At 41.6% G+C, this 8610-nt stretch overlaps 1 long non-coding RNA gene across 1 annotated transcript; it reads right to left on the minus strand.

The window, feature by feature from the left end:
• Positions 1–2927: 2927 nt before the first annotated feature.
• Positions 2928–6452, minus strand: LOC110527700 (uncharacterized). Its single transcript, XR_002474154.3, has 3 exons — positions 6092–6452; positions 4777–4837; positions 2928–3616 (listed from the first exon to the last, which is right to left on the minus strand). It is a non-coding gene; the product is annotated as an uncharacterized LOC110527700 (long non-coding RNA).
• Between the last annotated feature and the right edge of the window lie 2158 nt (positions 6453–8610).

Genomic DNA, 8610 nt, shown 5'->3' on the forward strand with positions numbered 1-8610 from the left:
TAACATTATTTTTTAAAGGACTACCTCATCTCTGCACCCCACACATACAATTCTCTGTGAGGTCCCTCTGTTGAGCAGTGAATTTCAAACACAGATTCAACCAGAAAGACCACATACGTTTTCCGATGCATCGTAAAGAAACGGGTCCTGAACATCTCTATAACTAAAGAGCATTGTATTTGCTACAAATCATTCCCTAAATTCTAGACCTCAGCTGAATCTGGTAATGAATGGTGTGCCTGTTGAACAAGTTGAGGAGTCTAAATTACTTGGCGTTACCTTAGATCGTAAACTGTCAAAACATATAGATTAAACGGTTGTAAAGATGGGGAGACTTCTGCTTTTTTGACACCACACTCCAAAAAGCGAATCCTGCAGGCTCTAGTTTTGTCTTATCTTAATTATTGTCCAGTCGTGTGGTTGAGTGTTGCAAGCAAAGACCTAGTTAAGCTGCAGCTGGCCCAGTCCAGAGCGGCATGTCTTGCTCTTCATTGTAATCAGAGGGGCTGATACTGTATATGTAAATACTATACATGCTGTACCTGTCTCTATTGGCTAAGAGTTGAGGAGAGACTAACTACATCACTTCTTATTTTTCTCAGAAATATTAATATGCTGTAAATCCCAAATGGTTTGCATTGTCAACATACACACATCTCTGACACACACACTTACCCCGCCAGACATGCCACCAGGGGTCTTTTCACAGTACCCCAATCCACAGCAAATTCACGAAAGCGTATAGTATTATATAGAGCCATTATTGCATGGAACTCAATTCCATCTCATATTGTTCAAATGAACACAAACCAGTTTTTTTTAAACAAATAAAAGCAACACCTCGTGGCACAACGCCTCTCCCCTTTTGCCCTAGATAGTTTGTGTGTATGTATTGATATGTAGGCTACGTGTGCCTTTTTTTAAATTCATTTTTAATTTATGTAGTTATGTTCTTGAGCTACTCTTGTTTATTCATGTTCTGTATTATGTCATGTTTCATGTTTTGTGTGGAACCCAGGAAGAGTAGGTGCTGCTTTTGCAACAGCTAATTGGGATCCTAATAAAATACCAACTACCTATTGGTGGATTGCTATTTTTATTTTTTACCAAACATTGAATATCCCTTTGAGGAGAGACTGATGGTGCCTCAATACACCTAGTCACTAAAAATATACAGGTGTCCTTCCTAACTCAATTGCCGGAGAGGAAGGAAACTGCTCCGGTATTTCACCATGAGGCCAATGGTGACTTTAAAACATTTTCAGAGTTTAATGGCTGTTGTCCTCTCCTTTACTCCCTGTTCACCCACGACTGCATGGCCAAGCACGACTCTAATACCATCATTAAGTTTGATGACGACACAACAGTGGTAGGCCTGATCATAGACAACGATGAGACAGCCTATAGGGAGGTCAGAGACCTGGCAGTGTGATGCCAGGACAACAACCTTTCCCTCAATGTGAGCAAGACAAAGGAGCTGATAGTGGTCTATAGGAAAAGGAGGGCCGGACATGCCCCAATTAACGTCGACAGGGCTGCAGTGAAGGGGGTCGAGAGTTTCAAGTTCTTTGGTATCCACATCACCAACAAACTATCATGGTCCAAACACACCAAGACAGTCATGAAAAGGGCACGACAACACCTTTCCCCCCTCAGGAGATTTGGCATGGGTCCACAGATCCTCTAAAAGTTTTATAGCTGCACCATCGAGAGCATCCTGACCGGTTGCATCACTGCCTGGTATGGCAACTGCTTGGCATCCGACTGTAAGGCGCTACAGAGGGTAGTGGATACGGCCCAGTACATCACTGGGGCCAAGCTTCCTGCCATCCAGTCCTCCACAGCGCTGTCCAGAACGAAGTGTGGGCAGGCGGTGGAATCCTGCTTCCAGTATTGCTGGGCATAGAGTTCTCCCGTTCTCATTCCTGCTATTTCAGTCATTGGCCTTTCTGTACAACGTTTTCAAATATTTGATTTTGTGCTGCATTGGACATGGGAATGTGAGAGACCCTTTTCTCTCATTTGGTACGATATCTCTACATAAATATCTTTATTTCTATACTGTATGCGTTATCTTTTTTTGGACTGTGGCATCCAACCAGAGTGTCAGTAGGTACAAGGTTTCTAACGAAGACCATTATCTTATATCTGGAGGAATTGTAGAGGTATCTTTGTCCATATTTACCTCAACTGTCCGGTGTGATTTATTTTTAGGAGGGCGGCAAAACCGCCAAGTTGGCCAAATTCATACGATTTTGTTGTCATGATTCGTTTAGACTTCAAGGATATCCGTGGACAAGACGCATCTTCGACTACCTCTAGTGGTGGTCAGGAAGACCAATCAGTTCACAATGTGTTTTTTGTCTACTCAAATTTTATAATTGAGCTGCCTCAACACTTCCCACTGGGCACAGACGTCAGTTAAACATCTAGTTTTGATTTACATTTGGTTGAGTTGTCTACTAACGTGAATTCAATGTGAAATCAACAAAACATTTCACCATGCCACGATTAAAAGTTCAAAGTTGTGTGAAAAAAATGCTAAGTTCCCTTACGTTAATGACAATTTTCTACGTTGATTCAATGTCATCACGTTTCATTATTTTTACGTTGAAATTCCTTAAAACAACGTTGATTGAACTAGTATTTTGTTGTTACAATTTTAGTGCTCAGCAGCTGTATTTCACAGCACAAAATGTTTTCTGTTCGGCTGATTTATTTGTGAAGTCAAATGTTTGTACACTGGTGATTCCAATGTTATTAAAATACACTGCTTTTCACTTAATACTTTCTGATGAATTCTAAATGTACTCAACTCCTATTCTCTTCCACTACACCCTTCAAACTCTACTCAACACATGTAGGCATGTATACCCCCCTTGATTGTACTGTATATACACAGACCATGTAAATCAACGTAACCAGACTTCTTTGACTGATGTTTAATTGTGTTGTTTTCAAGGTAGCGTTAAGAGACAGTTATGTAACATCAGGGTTGTGCCTGAAGAAGGATACATCACTTTAGGGTTGCTGTGCATGAAGAAGGATACATCACTTTAGGGTTGCTGTGCATGAAGAAGGATACATCACTTTAGGGTTGCTGTGCATGAAGAAGGATACATCACTTTAGGGTTGCTGTTGTGCATGAAGTAGGATACATCACCTTAGGGTGAAAATAAAGAGACAGATCTATAACAGTGCTGTTGTGGGTCGTGAAGAGACAGGTTACAATAACTGTAGGGTTGTGAAAGTGAAAGAGCCTGTTACATGACATCTCTTTAGGGTTTTTATGCATGAAGAGATGTATACTGTAGGGTGGTGTCTGAAGAGACAGGTAGGTTATAATAACAGTATTTGCTGTGCACATGCAGACAATTGCTTCTATAACTGTAGGTTAGTGCACGGGAAAGACAGTTAATATGAAATGGTGTGCATTCTGAAGAGACTGCAGAGGGGACAGACAGAGGACCCGACCGAGGCTCAGGCTGCCCCGACCCTGCCACTAGGATGACAGGAGGTCCTGCCAAACTTGGTGCTCCTGGAGTTGCCTGAAGGACCTTTAGAAGTCAGGGCCCTCCTTCTTCAGAGCCTTGTAGTCCATATTGACGGCCACCAACTGCGGAGGGAGTGAATACATTTAAATACGTTTTGCTTAAATTACATTAATCAGTGTGTTTTAAGGAAAGGGAATACAAACTGGCTGCTTACACACACACACACACACACCACAGAAGGCTGGTGAGGGGAAGACTGCTCATAATAATGGCATGGAGTGAATGGAGCAGTATCAAACATGTGTGATGTATTTGAAACCATTCCATTTATTCCGTTCCATCCATCACTATGAACCCAGCCGCCTGACACACACACACACACACACACACACACACACACACACACACACACACACACACACACACACGCTGCTCTTTGCAGACGTCATGAACAGCACCGTGTGTGCATGCGTCCATGCATGTGTCACGAACAGCACTGTTCAGGGCTACACAGCGTCCCAACGAAACGTGACAGACGACACGTTTTTGCGTCGCCAATGATTGTTTTCACCCTGCATATTTTCCTTGATTGGTCGGCTGTCAACCCCTTGTCTCCCTCCTCTCCTCTCCTCTTCCGCCATCCTCTCTTCAATACTATTATTGTGGTGGACTAAAGTGGAATGTGGATGTGAGACCTTTGCCTGCTTTAGAGAATTAAACATGGCGTGTGTTGTGACCTTTCATCGGGCATGACTTTCACTATGGCACTAAGGCTGACACACACACACACATACAAATGCACACACGCACGGAAGCACAGACACACAAAGCTACAGCCTTGAAAAACCCACTCAAACAGTTTCTGTTGGAATAACATGCAGCCAGTCAGACCATCCTTTGGGGTTTCTGTTCAGTTGTTGTCCATTCAATTTGTGTTTTTCTTGTTAAATATGAACATTAGCTGTTTGAGGTGATGCTCCTTATTCAAGGTATGTGGATTCAGGAAACTAGCCATACAAAATGTATTGTGTTAGTTATGGCGAATAGAGACACTTCAATTTGTTATGAGAGTAAGAAGAGGGGCTCAATGTCTGGATTGCTTTGGCCACTAAGGTAATCAGTGTAGTTGTGTAGTGCCACTGTCTAGGGCTGCATCCCAAGTGGCCTATAAGGCTTTGGTCAAAAGTAGGCACTATGTAAGGAGTACGGTGCCATTTGGGATGTACTGTAGCCTTGAGGTGTAGTGCTATTGTGGGTGTGAAGAGGAGGGTAGGATATTTACCTTGTACTGATAGTGTGGACCGTATGTGCTCCAAGGGTCTGGGTTGTTCTTTCGGTTCCAACTGGAGAGAATAGGTGGAGGATAGGAGGGCGAGAGAGAGAGAGAGCGAGAGAGAGAGATATATATATGGGGTTAAGACAGACCGTTCATGGCAGACTTAATTTATTCATTACAGTAACTAAGTCTGGTTCCCATTGTTCTGCACAGTCATACTCAAGCAAAGACACTCTAGTGAATCTAGACAACGATAGCCAGGCTGGCACATCCCCCTACTTTCTATATGAAGAGTTTCATTCCAAAACGCTACAAATCCTTTTCAGAAATGTTGGTAAGTTAGCTTTTATTGTTTCAACAATTTTTTTTGTTCCACTATCTAATCACAGGCATGGAGTTGTTCAATACGCTTGATGGTTTCATTTCAGATTTTTTTTTAAATATCTTTTTTTTCTTCTAAATGCTATATATCCGCCTCACTCGCAGACAAATAGGTAGTAGTGACCATGTGTGTGTGAACTATACGATTTGATTTGATTTGAGACGGCTAGGTTTCACAAAACTCATTGAAACTAATAACCAAATTGCTTATAAAAGAAATGTAAAAATGTTACATTTGAGACATCACTATTATTGTTATTTGTTTCTTAAATAATTCAATACTGTATAATGAGACCTATAAGCAAAACATTTAGATTTGACATTTTAGTCATTTAGCAGATGCTCTTATCCAGAGCGACTTACAGTAGAGCATTCATCTTAAGATTGAGAGGGAGACAAGTGAGTCAAATACACATAATACGAACATTCCATTCGTGCATTGTTTTGCAAAGAATTTCCATTTTCATACACATCTAAAATCTATGAATAAAAAAAAATGTAATATTTAACACACATGAAGGTACTCAGAAGTAAGAATTTCAGCTAAAAAAAATATAGCATTTTATAAATAAACTCTTCATATTGTGACCGTTCACTCGCTGTTCAGTTTTCATAGTGAATGACTGAGTGTCTATTCCTCCCTATTGCATGGTCAAACACAAATACATACAGACTGATGGCCAGGCCAGCACGTCCCTCTGCTCTCTATCATGTGGCCCAATAATGACCAAAGACCAAAGAGTTTACTAGAACAAAGGGATGACTTCGGTGTCCAAATACTGTATCAAAATAGGAATGACCACAGTGCTGATTACTAAATAGTGATTGTGTTTTAAGATATTGCTAAACAACCAAGATGCAGAAACAATTGGTCATAAAATGCACAGGTAACGTGTTTAATCTTCAGAGAAATAAACAAATAAGATGTAGGAGGTCCTACCTGATGTGGGGTCCCTTGGTCAGACAGTCGAGCCTATTATCAGGAAGAAGAACTGAGGGATTGAGGGCTAGAGGAAGTAAGGAGGATATATTGGTGTTAGAGCCAGACGTGTGTGCACATTGTTGTGTGTACGTATGTGGGCTGCCTGTCACATATTCAGGAAGAAAAATATATGGTACCCACACACACACACACACACACTTTCTGTGGTTGTTATTCCTCTCCTCTCCCTATCCTCCTCCATATGTATGAGCCAGAGGGCCATGTGAGGCGCTGAGGCTGTCAGGCTGGGTTGAGCGGGCAAGGACACTAGCAGGGTAAAGAGAGAGATCGCTGCTCGCTCGCTGCATGGTTTCCTGCCTCTCTCAAACACACGCACCCACCCCCCACCCCCACCCACCCACACAGAGCCCCTTTCCTCCCTGCCTGCCTCTGCCTGGCTGCCTGTCAATGTGAGTGACAGGATAAGACACCGCAGACTTCCGGGACAGCAGGGTGACGACGACAGGAATTTAAATAGAAAACGCACATTAAGGGATAGATGGGATGTTGAAACGTCAAATTAAACCACGAAGGCAGGGGTGATACAGAGAGAGAGAGAGAGAGAGAGAGAGAGAGAGAGAGAGAGAGATAGTCAAAGAGAGAGAAAGAGAGAGAGAGAGTGAGGCTGATTCAATCCTCTCATATTATATTATGATCTGGTTATTTTAATTACACTGGCAGGCTTTGTGTCATAACATGCTACTTGTGGCACCACCCCAGCAGCTGGTGAAACAGTAACCTACATTATAAGCAACCCATTAAGTAGATTAAGTAGCCTACTTAGCTGGGCTATGTTGTGCATTCTGACCAATGTTTTCCATAAATATTCCTTTCTAATTCCACATTTTAGTAGGTCTACATGAATGGACAATAGGCTTATAAACAAATGATGTTGATTATGATAGCCTAATGATAAACGTGTGATATAAGATGTGAACATGTTGTTCACAGCTTTCTGAGATCAATAAGCGACTCAGGGGCCTATTCAGTCAACAGTGCTGGTCTAAATCTGACTCTAAGCTGTTTGATAGACTAGATGATTAGGTCACCGCAAAAAGTAATCCAGCCTTTGCCAGTGTTGCAACACATGAACATGTTTCCTGGGCAGCGAACAGACAGACAGACAGGATAATAATAATAATAATAATATGGTGCCAATTTGGACGCAAACAGGAAGCTGTCCACTCGCTAGTGCTGATGTTTTCCTAGCATGGAAGTTTAAACATCTGCGGCACCTGCAGCTGGGAAAGTTTCCCTACCTACATTATCGTGACTCCAACCAACATGAGACAAAGCATGCTTATTCTGTGAGCTCGGTTCGATATTGTTGTTGCATTTATTACTATTTTTGTGGACTACCAAGTCAAGTCTGTCGATTTAAGAATTTGGGTCGCCCGCAGCTTGATTTTCATGTCTGTAGTGACACAACAAATTAAGCACGAGGACTGAGTCAGTGCTTTATAATATTTGGTAAATATATGCACTGCAGTGACACAGGGCGTCTATATCATTTTCTACTGAATAAGGTATTATGAAGTATTGAATCATGTGTTATGGTATTAAATGTGCTACTTGGGTATATGCACAAACCTGCCTAGACTACAACCAGCGTAGTGGTGAGACATTGGGCAGATGATGGGCATCATCCATGAGAGAGTCAGCAACATTCTACTGATTATTAGCAGGGGTGTAATTGGAAAAAGTCACTGTGGGAATCCACTAATGTAAAATTTCGAATTCACCTGTCAAAATGATTTCCCTCCCTTGGAGAACCAGGTCTCCCCTATTTACACCCATGATTATTATTTTAAAGCACTTAAATGTGTGGCAAGTGCTACAGATTGAAACTGACTCAAGAGGATTGAAATCAAACTTTTTTCCTTATCAGCATATTTATCCCAGATCCAAAAACACTTCAAAATAAAAATATATATGTTTTAAATACAAACTAACTAAATGTATGCTATTGTGTCCATGTGGAACCAGCTCTCTTATGCTGATTTATGTACACTTGAGTGAACGTGCAGGGCAGAGCAGGGACCTGTTGCAAGCCCTCTCTGCTCCCTAGATTGCAGAAGGGGGTCAGAGGAAAAGGAAGAGAGGAGAGAGAGGGGTGAGTGAGTGGCAGGGACAACCAGACCTGGGTTCAATTAGTATTTTTAAAAACCCTAGAGTCGATGTCGACGCCCTCGCGCAAATCTAATTAGCATAATAATAAAAAATCCCCATAAAAATCTGTCAGTTTAAGATAGAGATATCTGGGTTTTTTGCATGGGCTGCGTCTCAATCCGCGGTGAATGGTGACAGAGCTAGAGTGGTGTGTAAGGGGTTAAATACATGTAAATAAATAAATACAAATGTTTCCTGATATTTCTAGATGTCTCAGATAATGGACAGACACTTCAGAACAAATTTCCTTTCGATTTTTTTGGAGGGGGACTGTTGTTCAATGTTGTGAATCTGTTATTCAATGCTTT

Source organism: Oncorhynchus mykiss, chromosome 7, assembly GCF_057628025.1.
Source record: "Oncorhynchus mykiss isolate SJ-2025 chromosome 7, ASM5762802v1, whole genome shotgun sequence".
NCBI classification, from domain to species: Eukaryota; Metazoa; Chordata; class Actinopteri; order Salmoniformes; family Salmonidae; genus Oncorhynchus; species Oncorhynchus mykiss.